Here is an 18,870-nt window from a genome sequence, read left to right on the forward strand (position 1 = left end):
AATTGTGTGATATAATAAAATGGAGATTTTTTTTTAAAGCCACTAAGTTTTGAAGTAGTTTTTTTTATGTAGAAATATGTAGCTGGAACAAGATCCCTCTGCCAGCACCCACTGAAAGAACAAAAAGAATATAAGAGAATAATTTATGTAGCTGCTGTGGGAGTCTCATACTCGGTGAGTAGTTAAAAGAATTGGGTAACATACAACCTAATCACAGGAATATGGACCAAGAGGGCCATTCGACCATCCTATTTAGAGGGTTATAATATAATAGGTCAAAACATGCCCCATCGATGTTATCCTCAAGAATCTAGCATCCCAGCTGAAATCCTCCACTCTTCCAGAATTTCAAATGGCAGAGAAGATATATTTGTAAATTGTTTGCAAAGGCATAATAATTTCCTCAATAGTTAAGCATCTTTCAATTCTGTAAAGATTTAGAATTAAATATAGAAATTTGTAAGTAATCAAAATCACAACATTAATATTTGTATTAATGAATCTGTGTATTTTTTTAATATTTTTGTACTTGTTATGTTTGTAAGAATTTAGACAATTAGAGGACACAGCAGCCTTGTAATTCCAATTTAAAATATATTAATTGAATAATTAATTCAGACTTGTGATTGCAAAGTGAAATCTTATTATGTTTACGCACAGTTTGAAGACATTTAAGAAAATTCAAGTTTCTCCAATCTTGTAAGTTTAATTTTTATGTTTTTAGAGTACTCAGGAAAGTTTCTTTTAGGTAAGTCACATATTGTATGTACCAAATGAATTTAAATGAACCTAAAATATTTGAACACATTTCACTAAGTTTTCAAAATGGGACAAATATTATTTAAAGTCAATATATTTCCTAATTTAAACTCCTTACAAAAGAATTTCCTCTTGCCATAAATTTGCTGAGAGCTATTCTTACCCTGTCTCTCCTGGGGATTTCACTAAGCTGTCGAAGAAGTATGACTGGTCACTGCCAGGGGCAAGGGAAAAAAAGGAAATTCTCCCTGCACAAGGGTGAAGAAGAGCCTGTTAATTATCAGCAACAGAGGCGAACTCAGCAGTCCCTGCACAAAAGAAAGCTCTGCCTTGAGAACCAGCCGTCTCCTGTCAGTGCTCTGAGCTGCTCCTGGTGCTTCTCCAGCTTCCCCGTGGGGTTCAGATAAGATGAGCACCTTTAAAGGAGGGACACTGCAAACACTGCTCAGGGGGAGCACCTGAAGTGAGAAAGGGACTTGTTACCTGTTACCAGGTCTTCCCCTGTAAGTGACAATAGCAATATAAACCTTTGTTCCTAGAACGCAGAAGCATTCTTCCCATTCCACCTCCAGAGACAAAGAAGGAAAGAAATGAAATACATATGAAAGAATTAGAATAAGGCAATAAAGATATTCTTAAAATCATCGGGTCTCGCTGGTGAACCTAGTCTACCCTTCTTATATGCTTCTAGAAATTTGCACGTATACTATTGTGAGCAACGGCACTATCTCTGGCGTTTGTCTAAGTTACGCCTCTATCCTTATATTTTTCCTAGGTTCTTCAACCCACTTGTCTCTGTACTTCAGCTCTCAATGTTTAGCTCAGGGCACTTTGTTCTAATGAGCCATTTAGATATACTCTATTCTCTTTGGCTTAGAAAGCCAGAGATACCCACTCTCAGGTTCGTGGGCCACTGCTACTTCCAGATGCGAAGACTCTTGTTGCCTGGGTAAGAGCTCAAAGCTTTCTCTGACCCAGCAGAGCCACAGATGTCCCTTAACTCACCAGCTTCCTTTTTCTATGAGTCTTAAATATGAATATCCTTACGGCTCTTTTTACTTTATACAAACCACTATCAATGTTGTGGACCTACTATATCGTCTGATCAGATCCCTTTCCTGTTCCTGGGAAATCACCCGGACCCTACTGTGCATCTATGGGAGGACTGGACTCTTCTTACCCAAGCTGACCTGGCCCCAGCTGACTTGCCCAAGGACAGAGCCTAATCTCCAGCTGGGCCATTAGTCATTTTCCAGTGTTCTAACTGGACTTGAGGAAAAAAACCCAACAATTCTTGTTATGGGTTGAATTGTGTTTAGAGTTTATTGTTTGATTTCTTCAAATTTGGGAATTTCTCAGTGTTCCTTCTGGTACTGATTTCTATTTTTATTCCATTGTGATCAGAGAAGATACTTTGGATGATTTCAAACTTTAAAATTTTATTGAGACTTGTTTTGTATTCTAACATACGGTCTATCCTGGAGAATTCCCAAATGCTCTTGAGATAAATGTATATTCTGCTTGTTTGGTTGGAGTGTTTTATATATGTCAATCAGGTCTAGTTTGTTTACAGTGCTGTTCAATCCTCAATTTCCTTATTGATCTTCTGTTTAGTTGTTCAGTCCATTATAGAAAGTAGGGTATGGAAGTACTCAACTGTTATAGCAGAACTAGTTCTCCCTTTAATTCTGTCAATTTTTGCTTCATGTATTTTGGGACTGTGCTATCAGGTGTGCATTTGTTTATAAGTGTTATATCTGCTTCATAATGAAGCCTCTCTATACTCATTCAGAAACTTAAAGAGACAATAAATAGCTTTTTTCCAAGGTGCCCAGGAAATCTCATAGTAGATTGGGTAGCTCTATTTTTGCAGTTTAACTTTTAACATATTATTTAGGATATATATAGTAGTTGCCATAATGCAGAGTCTAGAAACTTTTGTATAGTTAATTCATTTACATACAGGATTTTTTTAAACAGGAAGAGAGAAAGATTAAGACAATGAAATGGATTTCTAATCAAATTTGAAATGAAAAATCAATTATAGAAAACTATGCAGAACTTCTTTGTGAAAATGCTATACTATGCAATATATATATGATATATAATATATATATGTATGATTCTTTGTAAGAGGCACCACCCACAGTAGATGAAATTTATGTATGTAAATGCCTGTCATGATGTCCTTAGTAATTTTGTAATCCAGAAAGTGTATCTTCTATAAAGTATAAAAAAGTGCATTTTCTAGTAAAAGTAATTTGATCTAGTTCCAGGCCCAAAGGAAAAACAAACCTGCTTCACTGTTCTTTTGCTGCTTCTTTATACTGTCCTCCTGTGTAACTGATCCTGGTGCCAGATGTGAGGGCTGCTGTTTCTTCAAAACTTTAAAGAATATGGAAGATTAACTCCCTGTGCTTTTGATGCCTGTCAGAAATTTTCAGTGAGTTAAGAAGCCTGAATGAGTCAGAGACTCTTTAAATAAGAAGATAACCAAAGTTAGAAGGTATAAAACAGATTAAATAAATAAATAAATAAATAAATAAATATGTATTTTATAATATATAAATATTAAAAGTCCTGTTTGATGTTTAAGTATGGATCGTATTCTGCTGCTGCAAATAGGTGGGAATAATCCCCAGGCTCACAAAGGGCATATATGATCCACAAAGGCTCACTGGTTTGACGTGCTTTTCCTGACAATCTGCTCAGTGCATTATCCCTCCATTTGGAAATGCACTGTCCCCTCCCTGTAATAACAAGGGAATGAGGGAGGGCCAGATAGAGTGAGCAGCCTGAGTTCTCCCTTGCCTTTCACCACCTCTCCCAATACACACACACACACACACCCACACGCAGAGGTCATTTCTAATTAGGTCTCATGGGTGTGAGAAATTGCTCCAGAAATGCGCTGGGGCTGGGGCTGGGGCTGGGGCTTCCATCACCAGATTTGGGGCTGGACAAGGAAGTGGGAGTGGGCTGCTCTACAAAGGAGCAAGTAAGTCGATCTGAAGAGGGTACAGGTGGCCTGAATCCTCCAGGGTCCCGCTGAGCTGCAGCTGCCCTACACTGCCAAAAAGCAGGGAGATGTAGAGGGCAAGATCAGAGAGAGTACCAGCTGAGATAGTCTGATGCGGGAAAGAGGAGGCGGGGACTGGCCAAGCCTGTGTAGGTAACATGGACATTTATATAATGCTTTACAGCTTATGAGTGCTCTTCATCTTCACTATGCCGTTTATTTTTCAGCAACTGAATTATGTAAGAGGCAGATAATATTATTTTTCCCAGATAATAAAATTATCCCTATTTGTTTTCATAAATGAAGAAATTGAGTATTGCCTAAGATCACAATTTTAGTAAGGTCACAGCTATAATTCAAACCTACATCATTTCCTGCCTTGTTAGCTTGTGCTTAGAAAATCAGCCCCAAACAGACTTACTAGGTCAGCTGTGGATCAAAGCACAGTGCAGCAATTCAAGGCTTCCAGTGTGGCTGGAACTGAGTTTTGTGATAAAGGTGGACAGTAAGAGGTCTGGATTGGCTCACACGCTGTTTTCAAGAACTTGTCATTGATTCTGAAGGCAGTGGAAAGAACATGTTCAAGTTTATGCTTCAAAACAGGGATCGGCAGTCTTTGTATCATAAGCCAAATCTGGTCCACTGCCTGTTCTGTAATTAATTTTTTTGACGCACATCCATACCTATTTATTTACATATTGTTTATGGCTGATGCTGTGCTACAAAAGTAGATTTAAGTAGCTGCAACAGAGACCATCTCAAAGCCTAAACTAATTACTATTGGCCCCTAACAGAAAATGTTGGCTGATGTGTTTCAGAGACATCTCTCGGGCTGTGATGATCATTAGAGGGAACCAAGATGGGATACAATAAGCCCCGCCTGAAGTCCCCTTCAGAAGTTTCCGTGAGAAATGATGAGTCTGAAGTGGGTTTGGGACAATGGCAAGGATCTAAAAGATGCTGATGCAAAGACTTGAAAAGACTTGGAGCCTGGACATGTGAGTTGAGGAACTGGAAAGGTAAGAATGATTCCAATTATACTCTTAGATTTTTTTCTTAAGATAGTAATTGAAGGCACAGGATTAGATGCTTCACCAGAGAGAGGATAAAGAGTGAGAGAAAAGAGCCCAGGCAGAACCTCGAAGAATGTAGATGTATAAACACTGGGTAAATAGAGAAGTGCTTGGGGAAGATTTAGAAGGAGCTCCCAGACAGGTGAGAGGACGGCTGAGGGTCAGCAGTGTCAGACACCGGTGGATGGAGGGGAAAATTCAAAACTTGTCATTGGATTTGTCAAGAAAGAGCAATTGCTGTGGAAAGACAAGAAGCATACCCCAGACCCCGGTGGACCAAGGAATGACAGAGGTGAGGGAGTAGGGATGTAGACACAACCTTTAAAAATGCTTGATTTGGAAGTGAAAGGTAGAGATAGCCCGGCAGCTGGAGGGAGCCTAAGACTGAGCAGCAGTTTCATTTCTGTGTTCTTTGTGTTTTAATAAAGGAACTCTGTGAGCAACCTTAGATAATGAGGAGGAGGAGCCATTAAAGAAAGAAGCTGAAGATACAGGGGCGAGTGAGGCTAAACAACGGAGGATGCTGCCAAGGAGGCAGGAGGGAAGAATCTAGAGAAGCAGAAAACAAGATCATCTGTTGAAAGTGAGGGAGGATGCCCAAGACTCGGTGGTTGGAGCAGTCATCATAGACAATGGCCAAGAGAAAGAAAACGAGGGAAGCCCAGACCGAAAGTCCAGGCAAAACTGAAAGTCCAGCTGAAGATCTGTGAGTCGTGTGATTTTCTCCACCAGCATGAAGGGTTTAAGTAGAAAACTAAACACAAAATTTCAGCAGTGAGGAGTTGCAACAACTCCGAAGTCCAGCTGGGAGAAGTGTTATCTAAAGTCTTTAGTATACAGAATGCATTCTTATCCTTCCACTTCTGTGAATATTCCACTTCTTGAATCAGAGTCAAAGGACTACACATGTGGACCACAAGACCTCACTCCCTATGTTTCAATTAGATTTTCTGGCCTTTCGAGCTACCCAGAGAAGGGTCCATGTGGCATTGCCCCCAGTTCCTGTTGTGGCTTACAGGAAAACTTTCACAATGTCTGGAGCCCTTGATGTCCTGTAAATGACGGAGAATAATGTCCCTGAGCTCCTTGCAGCAGGAGCCCACTTACATGGCACTAACCTTGACTTCAAAACGGCATGGTACATCTGCAAAAGGAAAAATGATGGCATCTACACGGAAAGTTTGAAGAGAACCTGAGAGAAGCTTCTGCTGGTAGCTCATGCCAGTGTGGCCCTTTGAAAACCCGGCTGACATCAGTGTCATATCCTTCGGGAATATCAACCAGCAGACTGTGCTGAAGTTTGCTGCTGCCACTGCAGTTACTCCTGTTGCTGGTTGCTTCACTCCTCAAACCCTCACTAACCAGATCCAGGCAGCTTTCCAGACTCCGGACTTCCGGTGGTTACTGATCCCAGGGCTGCCCACCAGCCTCTCCCGGAGGCTCTTTCATTAACCTGCCTGCCATTGCTATGTGTAACAGTCTCTCCTCCATGCAATGTGGACACGGCCAACACGTACTACAACAACAAGGGAGGGGTGGCAGATGTCAGCCAGGGAAGTTCTGCATGTGTGTGATGCCACCTCCCGGGATCAAGTCATACCTGATCTCTACTTCTACAGAGTTCCTGAAGTGATTGCAGTAGAAGAGTAGGCCTCTAATTAAAAGGCTGTGACCAAGGAGGAATTTCAGGGTCAACAGACTGCTCCAGTTCCCTAATGTACTGGTACACAACCGGGGGTGCAGACTGATCTGAAGGTGTGCAGGTCCCCTCCATGCCTATCTAGCCATTCCCTACTGAAGCTTGGAGCAGCCAGCCTGCCACTGAAGACTGGTCTGCAGTTCCCACTGAGCAGGCCACCGAATATGTAGGAACAACCATTGACTGGTCTTAAGATGTTCTGCCACAGACTCTTAAACAGGAAATGAAACTTGGGTTGACAAGAAACAAAGTTTCCAAAAAGAAATTTCTGATTTCTTCTGGCCTATCAATTGAAGCCCAAACTCATAGGAATTTATAACAAAGACCTGAGCCTCATCCTAAACGTGTTAAACCAAAATTCAAGTGAGTCTGAGGATGTCTGGGACCCTAGTCTGATAGGGGAGACTCTAGGAATATCTTTATATGAGGACAAGAGGAGCCACAAGATAGGGAACACATCTTAAGGGATGAGAGAATCAATGTATTGACATCTTCAATATTCATACAAGCAAAGTGCACAATTAATATTTCACCAAATCCACTGTAAGGCAATGAGCACAGGTATCAGCGTTACTGGTACCAAGAGTTACAATCTGAGGACATTACTTATTTGGAGTCAAGCATCATTCCAAGTCCTTGTCCGACATGGTCTCATTTAATATAGCAATCTTCTGAGGAAGTATTACCATTGTTTCCCTTTAATGGTGGAAGAAACCGAGGCTTGAGATGCTAAGTGACTTTCCTGAGATCACACAGCAGGTTATTAGCAGCACCAAGATCCAAACTAACCTGGACACCTCCCTGATGACAGGAGTATCATCAGCCCACCAAGTCAAGTGCACAGGAAACAATTGAAAATTTCTTTAACTCCGTTTTATTTCCACTTTAAGCCTCATCCTGAAACTTCTATGAGTATTAACCTGGGTCATGTTAAGATTTCACCTCTCCCATTCCACTCTGAGCTAACAAAAATATTTGGGGCTGATGTGGCACCAAGGCACAGGGTGAGCCCTGGACCTTGGTAATCTGCTCACACTAGACACTAAGACAACCATCGTCCCATTCAATGTGGCCCCTGGACCACGGGCCAGAGTTCTGTATGAGCCCTTCTAGTCTCCTCCACTCATACAGCCTCAAAGCTCATGTTTCTGTTACTCACCAGGAACCTGGACACATTGAGCTTATGAGCCTGGTTAGAGACCCACAAAGCCTCCGTCTCCATGGTCTTGCTTGCTTTAGTCCCTTCTGCTTTTGGGACCCAACACTCTGAAAGCACAATCAGGAACTAGAGCATAAACTCGTTCATCTCTTTCTCCACAGCCCTGGGCCCTGGGCAATATTCCTCAGCTTGTGGAATCCTTTACCCACCAAGTTTATTATTAAGGTCACTTTCTCTGGGCCCACAAATTTTCTCCTCCCTCAAGGGCTTAGGATTTGGAAAATAAAAGTCAGAATTTCCAAGTTTATCCTGTCCCTTCCTCTCTGGAGGGAAGGAGGGCCAGGCTTATGAAAGCTGTTTTAACAAAGAAAATACAAGGAAAGAAAAATGAGATAATACCAAAATAGTATCTTGCCACTTTGAGTTCTTTAGAAGAAAAATACCGCTTGACTGTAAGGAACAAAGAATAGGATAAAGGTCCTTGGATGATTTGGGTGGGAGTTCCACCAACTTAGCTTCTGGCACCAACCCAGCAACCACACAGAAGGGCAAAATATGCAAAACACAGCACAGTGCATTTCATGTCCAAGAAAGTTAGGAGCTGGAAAAGCTGTGCTTTCACAGCATCTTCACATGAGAGCAATTGTACAGACCTCTCCTCAGCACAGATCCGGGAGCCTTCTGAGAGCACGGTGAAGTGCTTTCTGGTGGCCTGAGTGCACCGAGCATTGACACCACTTCGTTCGTTGTCCCATTTCTGGTATGTGCTGTCGACACCATCAGGGCTCTCGTGAGTGGAGTCATCCTCTTTTTAAATTACAGGTCAATTTTCTATGTCCTCTTTGCTTTTCTGCTTCTCCTGAGATGGCAGCTGGGAAAAAAATATATTAAAAAATGATGAAGAGCCAAATACATGGAGAATGTAACAGAGCATTTATGGGGTTTTGTCTGCTTTGATCTAAGCGTGGCTCTTCAAGGAGGAGTTTCATTAGTCCATCTACTATCAAGTCCTTTATATGAGACTTTTCTCCTGGAAAAAAGTGAAAATTGCTCTTCCTCCAGGATTCTGGCACTTTCTAAAAGCCTCGATTAGCTTTTGCCTTAAGACAATGCTACTTGTACCAAGTTGTACAAAAAAACAATGTGTTCCAGCCTGGGTTTAGAATGATAGAACACAGGGATCAAAAAGTTCCCTGAGCAGCTGAGTGTGGCGGTTGGTGCAGGTAGGGGCATGGCAGGCAGGAGGTGGGGCAGAGATGGTGAGGGTCCGGGTAGGCAGGCAGAGTTTGGCATCCTGGAAATGCAGCGTTGGGGACCTGAAAGGATATGGAAGGACTGAACACAGAACTGTCTTAGGCAACAAAAGACAGATGACAGAGGAGGCCGGCCCCACCACCCTGAGCAGTGGCAGGGCTAGACGTCAGTCACGTGGTTGAGGGGGCCTGAGCAATGCTGAAAGCCACGGGGCAGTCAGACCTCACAAATGCTGTTCTATTTATTCTGAGTACTTTCCCTTGTGCTGAAATGAGGGAATTAAATGTTAGAGGACTTAAATGAATTGCCTGGTCATACATTTAATCAAATGATTCAGACCAGATTTTACCCCAAGTCACTTCAAAAGCCTGAATGTTCGATGTTACCATGACTGACCAGGTAGAGACCTGAGGCCCTCTCTGGCAGCATCCTGCCCCAGCCAGCATTTCTCCAAACATGAGCTGTGGACCCCTCAGTCAGAATTACTCTAGCAGCCTATAAAAAAATAACAACTTCTGGGATGCTGACCCAGATACTCTGATTTAGAAGGTCTGAAGTGGGTTTCAAGAATTTTAATTTTTCTTAGAAATCCTGATCCAGGATGTCCAATGAGTTTGCTCCATTATCCTGGCCACTGCAGTTGAATTATGCTTAGGCATAAGACCTAGGCAGGGCCAACTGGTGTCTTCTCTAAGATTAATGTATATTTGTGTATATACACTTACACACACACACTCTTGAAGAGAGCAATATCCTTTCCACTGATACTGCTAAGCTTTGAGGGTGTGAGCTGGGTGGCTGGGCTTCATCTTGTCTGTCACGGAGGAGGAGATTCTCTACAGAAGTTTACAAATCAGAAATGAGGTTTGAACTTCTTAAACTGGTTTGAGTTGGGTCTCTGCCACTTGTAACCAGGTGACCTCCCTAGAGTTTGTGTGAAACATATCAGAAGGTTTGCATGAGTGTGGTATGAGTCACCAGTGCAATGGGACCTCTACCTTCACCAAGGTTATCCTTAGGCTTTAGAGCAAAGGGTCTAAGTCACCTGTTGTTTTTCCTGGACTTCTTGATCCTCACACTAGCTTTGGCTGGTTCTGTCCACTTCCATGCCTTCAATTATAATGATTCAAAAACTGAGCTCTCCATTTACATCACTCATCTGTGGTTTTGATCTTCTTTGGTTGTGATTCAGTTGTCTTTTGAACATTTCCACTGGGGTGTCCCCAGGCACAAATCCAACATACTCAAAAGTGCCTTAAAGATCTTTCCCCACTCAGGCATGATTCATCTCTTGTTCTCCTTGTCTCTGTGAAAAGCACAGCCATTCTCCCAGGTCTATACCATTGGGCCTGGGAGGTGGTGGACTGAATGACTTCTGAGGCCTCTAGGATCTTAAGATAAACTAAAAGTAGACATTTGTCTTCCAAATTCTTATTGAAATGCCTGATTTTGCAAGTTGTTAATGTTTCATTTCTTTGGGACTAAAATGAGTAATTCATGCCCTTAGACCATGACAAAGCCTTCAAATGGTTGAACTGTAGATCCAAAAATACCCCAGGCTATTTGTCATCCCTCACCTTCCAGTCATCCTACACTGAGTAGGGTCATCATTCCTCACTTCCCATGGCCCTTCACACAGTATTAGCAAGACAGTTTCAATTATAATCATTTGCTACTCACGCCCAAACTCTCTTGATAGGAGGCTGATATCATTCTCACCTTAAAAGCAAGCGGAGGCACAGACACTTGAAGTCATTTTCACAAGGTCGCTGAAATTTCAATGAAGCCTCCAAGAGCTGAGCCCAGTGCTTCATTCCCTGAGTCACACGGCCCCCCCACTGCTGCTCTGCAGGAGGCCTGGGCTGAGAGCCTCAAGAAAACATGGCGGTGGCTTTCGTTCTGTTTTTCTGTTCAGGCTTTTGAATGGATAAAGCAATAATTGTATTTTTCCAAAACAAAAAGAAAAATTTTTTTTTTTCACAAATGAAGAAACTCAGAACCTGCCTAGTTTGCAGTACGATGCCTGGAGTCAAAATACTCCGTCCTTGTTCTGTAAGATTCCAGGGACGTACAGCTTCGCAAGGAAGGGTTTTAGTAAATATGGTGTAAACGTGGTACTTCAGTGGAGAAGCTGATCTCGTTAATTCCTCCCGAGTACTGCTGTAACCATGATGGAACTGGAGAGGGACATTTGACAGAAGGGTGCGTATTTGAAGGGAGACTCAGTTTGTAGCTATATGTGTACTTCCATCTGCCCATTTGTGAATTATTCAACCAACATGAAACAGCACTGTTTGGGGATGGGTTTTTTTCCAAATGGTGAAATTTAAATAAGCTCTATTCCCTGAAATAACTTTTTAAAAAAGCCCCTACATCAGCACCTCCAACACTCCAACACAGGCAAAGCTGGCCAAGTGCTGTATTTATCATCACCAGCTCTGCAGGGTTTTAAAATTTTTCCAAGAGAACTGAAGGAAGTTGGTTTTCAAAGAAAAAGAACATTTTTAAAAAAATCCATTCAATTCTTAAATGTATTTACCCAACATTCATATCTTGATGTTGAAATAATTTTCTTGGGAGGAAGATAAACAATAGATTTGCTCCTTGTAGGTGTTTAACTCTTCCTGACTCAGCTAAATGACTCTGGAGAGAGTTGTGTACAGAGAGAGGAACAAAGAAAAGGAAAGGTTAGTACAGATCTCTGCCTGCCTGGAGGAGGCATCACATAAGGGCAACAGCAACTGTGTCGGTAAGACTTGCCTCTTGTCTCAAAAATTATTTTTAAATGTTTTGGGGTTGGAGTGTGAGTGTTACATAAAGGTGAAAACCTTTCTGGATAACCCCAATTTTTAAAAATCAGAATGATATATGCCTTGAGAACCACACACAATACAATCCAAACACTATCTTTAAAAAAAATATTTGTTGGTGGTGGGTAATTAGGTTTATTTATTTTTATGTTGGAGGTACTGGGGATTGAACCCACGACCTCATGCATGCTAAGCACACACTCTACCACTGAGCTATACCCTCCCCCTCAAACAGTATCTTCTCTTACCCTTTTCAAAGACTCAATGACACAGTTTCATAAAGTGCAACATTTAACTGCTCAGAGTATGGAGAACACCTTGTAAGATTAAGAAAAGCAGAGTTCAACCACAAGCATCCATATGTTGAAGGGCAGTTCATTAAGATACTAATTTTGTGGGGCTTTTTGTTTGTTTTCTGTGCTACTTTTGCTTGCTTTCTCTTTTATTTGTGTGCCTGTGGGAGAACGAGAAAGAGTGAGGAGTATCTGTCCTTTCCCCATTACTCAACCTTGGAGATGAGCAAGGGTTTAAGTCTAGAAGGTCTATAGTTTCCTGTCCTCTCAGCTCAAAATTTAAAGATTTTGAAAATATCTGCCTTGTGGCGGTGGTGGGTGAGGAAGAAAGGTCTGTGGGGTTGGAAGTGGGTACAGAGTAAGTGCTGGCTTTGACCAGGAAAGCAGATGGGGGCCTGAGGGGGGACAGGGATCCTCCCCACCTGGGCAGGTGGCAGTGGGCGGTGGCAGGACAGAGAGAAAACAGCTGCCTCAGCATTCTGGGAAGATGGCAGGACCCCTGGGGAGGGAATTCTGTCTGTCTGGTACATCTAGACAGGCTAGACTTGGGGAAGGGAACCTCAATATTGGCAAAGATTTATCTGCCCCTTGGTTGATAAGACATCTGCCCTCTATGTGCTATCACTACGATCAGCAGTGACCACGAAAGACCAGAGGGCCCTTCACATAAGACCTGGCTGAATAAGACACCTTGGACCTTTGAATAACCCTGGTGGAAGTAGGGGGATGGAACTCTAATAATGAGTGAGACTGAATTTCCAAACATTAAAGCAAGATGCAGGTTTGGAAAATATTACAGTCTATGTACAGGGTGAAAGAAAATGAGACATTTTCATCTTCATATTGAAGTAAAATGTTTATTTGGTTGGTGGGGGGGAGGGGTGTGTGTGTGTGTGTGTGTGTGTGTTTGTGTATTTTTTCTTCCAAATTATCAGGAGATTGCAAACCAAAAGTCAATTCTAATAATATTTTAGTAGCTTGGAACTATGAACACATTTATCCGTAGAAACAATGTCATGCATAGAAAGTAGATCAGCAGACCGGTCTTCAAAGATTTAACTTAATTTCATTTAAAATGTTGCATGTTTACAATGGAAAATATTATAACAATATGGTAATTAAATAAAAGAAGGAAAAATCAGAACAAAATTTTGAATTGTTGGGAGCTGGGTTTTGTTATGTCTAATTTGCTTGAGACAGCAGAAACAACTTTCAGGTTAGATGGTTTGCAGCACTAGTCACCAGATGGTGATCCTGACCCAACACTGCTTGGCTGCTACTTCAGGAAGGTCATGGAAACATCATGTGTGGGGAGTACAGTGGAGCACTGGTCTCAGGGGCAGAAGGCAGCCGTCATCCGGTGTCCTGCATAAGGCAAGTTGGACCCGTACTCCTCTCGGGGATTTTGTATGACCCTTCTCACTCTGCGAGCTGGGATGCCACATTCTGCCTGACCATCAGAGTTTGCACACCGAGCTGCACTTTCATTTTGCCAAGCTTTCAGGATAACTTTATACAAAGACACTGTGGGTGGCCATCTTGCTGTGCACTTTGAGACAGCTTGGGCAGGACCCCTGCCAAAAAGATCCACCCTCCCCAGCCCTACAGGGCGTAAGAGAGGCAGATGTTAATATCTTTGGATCAGGCTCCCTGATAAAATGCACGTATCTTCTAGGAAGGTAATCCCTTTTCTAAGAATTTGAATTAGTATCTTATTTTCACATAGAGTGGAAATAAGAACACATACATTTGTTAGAGAACTAAATACCAGTGATGGCTATGTTATAGAGAACCTTTTATTCTCAGTTAAAAATAGAATTTTAAAAATTACGTTTCGTGGCGATATCTTTTCCCATCTAATTTTCCCGATATTAAAATGGTGAGGACAACCCATAATAGTACCAACCACTGGAAGCACCTTCTTCAGCTAGAGACACAGGCAGCCTTCAGACACCCCAGGACAGAGCCCAGCCTGCTGCAGCATCCTTGGGAACAGCAGTGGCGCCTTGCGCTCCCAGCCCCTGGAGATGGGGCGTGCCACACCTGCAGGAGCAAAGATGGTGCCCTGCTGGGAAGCTAGGGGTGCACCAACAGAGAAGAAAGAAGGTGAGAGGGACTAGGGGAAAATTCTTACTTTCATATTTCATAAATTCATATGACATCATGACTCCAGACTTAGCCCAAGGTCCAATTATTCTCACAACAGGATGTCTGTCTTCTTAAATTATCTTATATCTCAAATTGTGTTAAATAATTATGCAGCTTTTTATCTGAGCTAACATATTCACTAGCCAATTTGAGATTATATAAATAAGCCCTTATCTTGAATATTACACATGCCTTCACTTGCCTCCAACTTTGAAATAATGCTCCTAAAGACTGCTCTGGAGCTTCAAACAAATGATTATCCTTTCACTTCCTTATTCTAAGTCTCAACAAGGTACTGAGATGGAAACCCAGATAGCGATTAGGAGGGGAGTAACAGGAGGAGCCTGAATTCTGTGTGCTTGGGGAAGCAGAACAGCATGGTTCAGGGCTTGTATTAATTTGCAGGGGCTGCCATTAAAAAGTATCAGAAACTAGGTGGCTTGAAATAACAAACATCTATTGTCTCACAGTTCTGGAGGCTGGAAGGCTGAAATCACAGTGTTGGCAGGGCCACGTTCCCCCGCAACCTGTAGGGGAGGGTCCTTCCTACCTCTTCCTAGTTAACGGCAGTTGTCATCAGTCCTCAGCTGGTGGAGGCATCGCTCCAATCCTCCCTTTTCCCAGGGCTGTCTCCCCTCTGACATGTCTGTCTCTGAGTCCCGCTTTCCCCTTTTTATACAGACACTAGTCAGATTGAATAATCCCCTTGAATTGAATCAGCCCATTTAAAAACCTCATTTTAACTCGATTACCTCTCTGAAGGCCCTATTTCCAAATAAGATCAAATTCTGATACTGGGGGTTAGGACTTCGATACATCTTTTTGGGAGAACACAATTCAACCCATAGCAGGGGTGTCAATGAGTACAAAGCAAAAAAAATCTGAATTGCAAACAAAAAGTATCAAGAACCAGCCATACTACTTCAAAAACACTAGGGAAAGAAAATGAAAGCAGACAATTTCTAAATGGATGTGGATGACAAGGTTAAAAACATGAAATTGTGTTTTAAGAGCTGCCAGTAGATTAATACCATATAGAATAGGGAAAGGTTAGCTGCTAAAAAAATAAATAGGGTAACACAAGGGAAGAAAGAGAGCGGCAAAGGTGAAATTCACCTGCCTCACACCTTTACATGGGGCTGGTCTGGGTGATTGCTTAGTACGTGTAGTGAAAAGTCAGTTTAAGTTTACCCTCAGTTGGTTAAATATCAAATTACGTTTGTGCCACGTGTTATAGGTTGACACTTTACATTTCCTTTTGAAAGGAGGTTTGAGATATTGACATCTAAATGGAAATCATAGACCTGAGTCCCAGAATGAGTATGGCCCTGCCAACACCTTGAATTTGGACTTCCAGCCTCCAGAACTGTGAGGGAATACATTTCTGTGGTGTTAAGTCACCTACTTTGTGGTGATTTGTGCAGCAGCCGCAGGAAACTGATACACAGTCATGTCCTTATGTGGTTTTGAGGGAAGTCAAGGTGCCACTCTTACTATGTCAGTTCTGATGGCCCAAGGTTGGGTTGTAAGACTTCCTCACAATTTAGCTTGTAGTCACACTGTTGGACCTCTGTGCATATGAGATACCTGATACAAACAGACAAAAAAGAAAGCAAATCAGGTAACAGTCATGAACTCGAGGAATATTCATGGAGCACCTACTAGGTGTTCGAGGTCCTGGGGAACAGCCATGGATAAAGTGGTTAAAGTCCCTGCCCTCAGGAAGCTTACTCTCAAAGGAAGGGCCCAGAAAATTAGCAAATAGACAGATGGAAAATGAATACACCAGGCAGGAATAGGTGCATCACAGTACAGCAAGACGAGGGAGGGATAGGGCGGGAGGGCTGGGAGCTGTTTGAAGTAAGACGGTCAGCGAAGGCCTCTTTGAAGAAATGATCTTAGAGCAGAGACCTGAAAGAAGTGAGAGTGAGCCATGCACAGATCTGTGGAAAGTCATTTCCAGGAGGAGAGAAATGCAGGTGACAAGATCTTGTTTGAGTCACACCAAGAAGGCCAGTGTGGCTGGAGGCCCGAGCCCAGGAGGGAAGTCAGAGGTGATGATGATACAGACTCAGATGCAGTAAGGGCTTTGGCTCCATTCTGAGTGTGGCAGGCAGGGAATCAGCTCTGTCTCTCTAGCAAGAGTCGTTTGCAGGTAACTGCTCCCCCTTCTCTGGCAGATCACCTCCTCCCGACTGCGGAAACAGAGGTTAGTTACCACTCCTTGTTCCCAAGACCTTGTGTCCGATTCACCTGGACCAGACATGGCGTCCCTGTATCCCATGCCTTGGAACCCTTCCAAGGGCCTGATTTCTTTCCAGCAGGGGTCTGAAGAAGCCTGATTGTTAAGTGAAGCTTCCCTCTCACCTACTGATTGTAGGGTTATTTAGCAGCTGGGAGCCAGAACAAAAATTGTGAGTCAGGCTTTGAATCCATTTTCTTAGAATCTAAAATGCCCCAAATGAATGGATGACAGAATTCAGAAGAGAGTAAGAGATAAAGCAAGAGGTTTCTGGAACATGAAGCTACGATGTTTTTAACAAGTTTGGCTCCACCGTTCTAGAAAAGGCTACAACAGGCCGTGGCAGTTGTCCTGACCACTGACCTCAGGGAAGGTAACCCAAACCCTTTCTGAGAGGACCATAGAACCCAATCGAAAGATGAAACCATTTTCTATCATAACCAATTAATCAAATTATGTCTACAAATAGGAAACTTGTATTAGCACATTTATTTAGCATTCAATAAATATCCACTAAGCATGGACACCTTTAGACACAAAGCAATGAAAAAGAGAAGTTTTTCTTGCCATTCTGGTCATGCAAAAAATTACTGGAGAGGAGAGAATTATGTTTGTCTCATTTGGGTTAAAGATCCGAGACAGGAGATGCCACAGGACCAAGTCAGATATGAAACTACTATGTATGATTTGAGGAAGGAATTTTAAAAGATACCATGTTCTGAACACAAACTGCCTGCCACCCCCCTCCAGCCTAGAGGTTGGAGAGTCCAGGAAGATGGGGAGAAAGTCTGGGAGTCTGGTGGTTAATGGTCTGCACAACATATCCCTAAAGAAGGGGCTTCTTCTCCCTACCTTAAGCCACTGGATCCTGGGGAGTTTGATGAGTGTCCGTGAGCACTGAGTGTCCCCCAAGGACTGGTGTCCAATCAGTATCTGATGAATGTGAAAGGCAGAGGTGAGCTGGCCAGCTGCTCTCATACTGGAGCAAAGAGAGGGCAGTGCATTGGAAATGATACATGAGTGTGTCCTTGCATGTGGGCCACAACAGAGGGCCTGTCCAAACCCTTACCAAAAAATGGACCTCACTATGCTCAGAGGCTAAGGAAGAAACCACTGGTGAGCAGTCAGAGGAATACAATGTCCCACACAGGGAATGCAGCTGAGACTCCCCCAGTGATTGGGGAGATTGTCCCAGGACAGAAACAGCTTCAAATAGCTCCCAAGTCCAGGTAAAGCCATATGGTTAAGCCTTTTCCTTCTCCTTTCTCCCTCTCCTCCACACAATTCTGAACTGGCAGGGTCAGAAATAGAGGTAGCAAGAAGGGGTGAGGTAGAGGGCCAGCTGGGGAAGAGCGGAAGAGCCCCTCTCCCACTGTTCGCAGCCAGCCTGACCGGGGAGAGAAGGGGAACCTCGAATGGATTTCAACCATTTCACATTCTAATTACTGAATGGAGGTTGTGATCAGAGATGTCTGTGGTTTTCTTTAACGTAAGTAGGACTTGTCTTAAATTTGTCAGACAGAGGAAGATGCAAAACCATAGAATTTCACAGGATAGTGGGAGATAAATAATAAAGCTACTTTTGATTAAACCCATGGATTTTTTCTGCTCCATTTATGGTGATATCAGTAGTCAATTGTAACAATCTCTTTTCTTTTTCTATAATTGTCCCTGTCCAACAGGAAAAAAAAAACAAGCTTAAATATTTATTAATCTATATGATTTGCCTCCATTTCCAACTATTAGCTGGAGTCCACTTGACTTTTTTCTTTTAAAACATCTTTATTATGATATGATTCCTGTACAGTAAACTACACAATCTTCAGATGTACAATTTGATGGATTTTGATAGATATATATACACCAATGAAACCACCATCACAATCAAGATAGCTAACATTTCCATCACTCCCCAAGAGGTGCAAATTTCAAATTCCCAATTTATCCCTTCCCACCCCCTTTACCCCTGGTAACCATAAATTTGTTCTCTATGTCTGTGAGTCTGTTTCTGTTTTGTAGACAAGTTCATTTGTGCCCTTTTTTTTGGATTCCACATATAAGCAATATCATATGGTATTTTTCTTTCTCTTTCTGGCTTACTTCAGTTAGAATGACAATCTCCAGGTCCATCCATGTTGCTACAAATGGCATAATTTTATTCATTTTCTTTTATGGCTAAGTACACTTGATTCCAGTATTGCCAGAATATGGCCATTTTGGGGAGACCATGTTTTCACCTAAGTCGGCAAATTATTTTGTAACACAATAGCACTTAAGAAAAGAATCCTAATGAAATGCAGCTATCTGTTTAAGGATTTGAATCCAAATTCCAACTTTTCTATATTAAATTAGTGTATTATACTAATGACTAGTAATTATAGCTGCCATTTAGTCTATGTTTTCTAAGTCACTTA

At 42.3% G+C, this 18,870-nt stretch overlaps 1 pseudogene; it reads left to right on the forward strand.

The window, feature by feature from the left end:
* The first annotated feature begins 5,882 nt into the window (after positions 1-5,882).
* Positions 5,883-6,743, forward strand: LOC135321582 (small ribosomal subunit protein uS2-like; annotated as a pseudogene).
* Positions 6,744-18,870: the final 12,127 nt, after the last annotated feature.

The sequence above is a fragment of the Camelus dromedarius genome, chromosome 6, assembly GCF_036321535.1.
Source record: "Camelus dromedarius isolate mCamDro1 chromosome 6, mCamDro1.pat, whole genome shotgun sequence".
In the NCBI taxonomy this organism is placed as follows: domain Eukaryota; kingdom Metazoa; phylum Chordata; class Mammalia; order Artiodactyla; family Camelidae; genus Camelus; species Camelus dromedarius.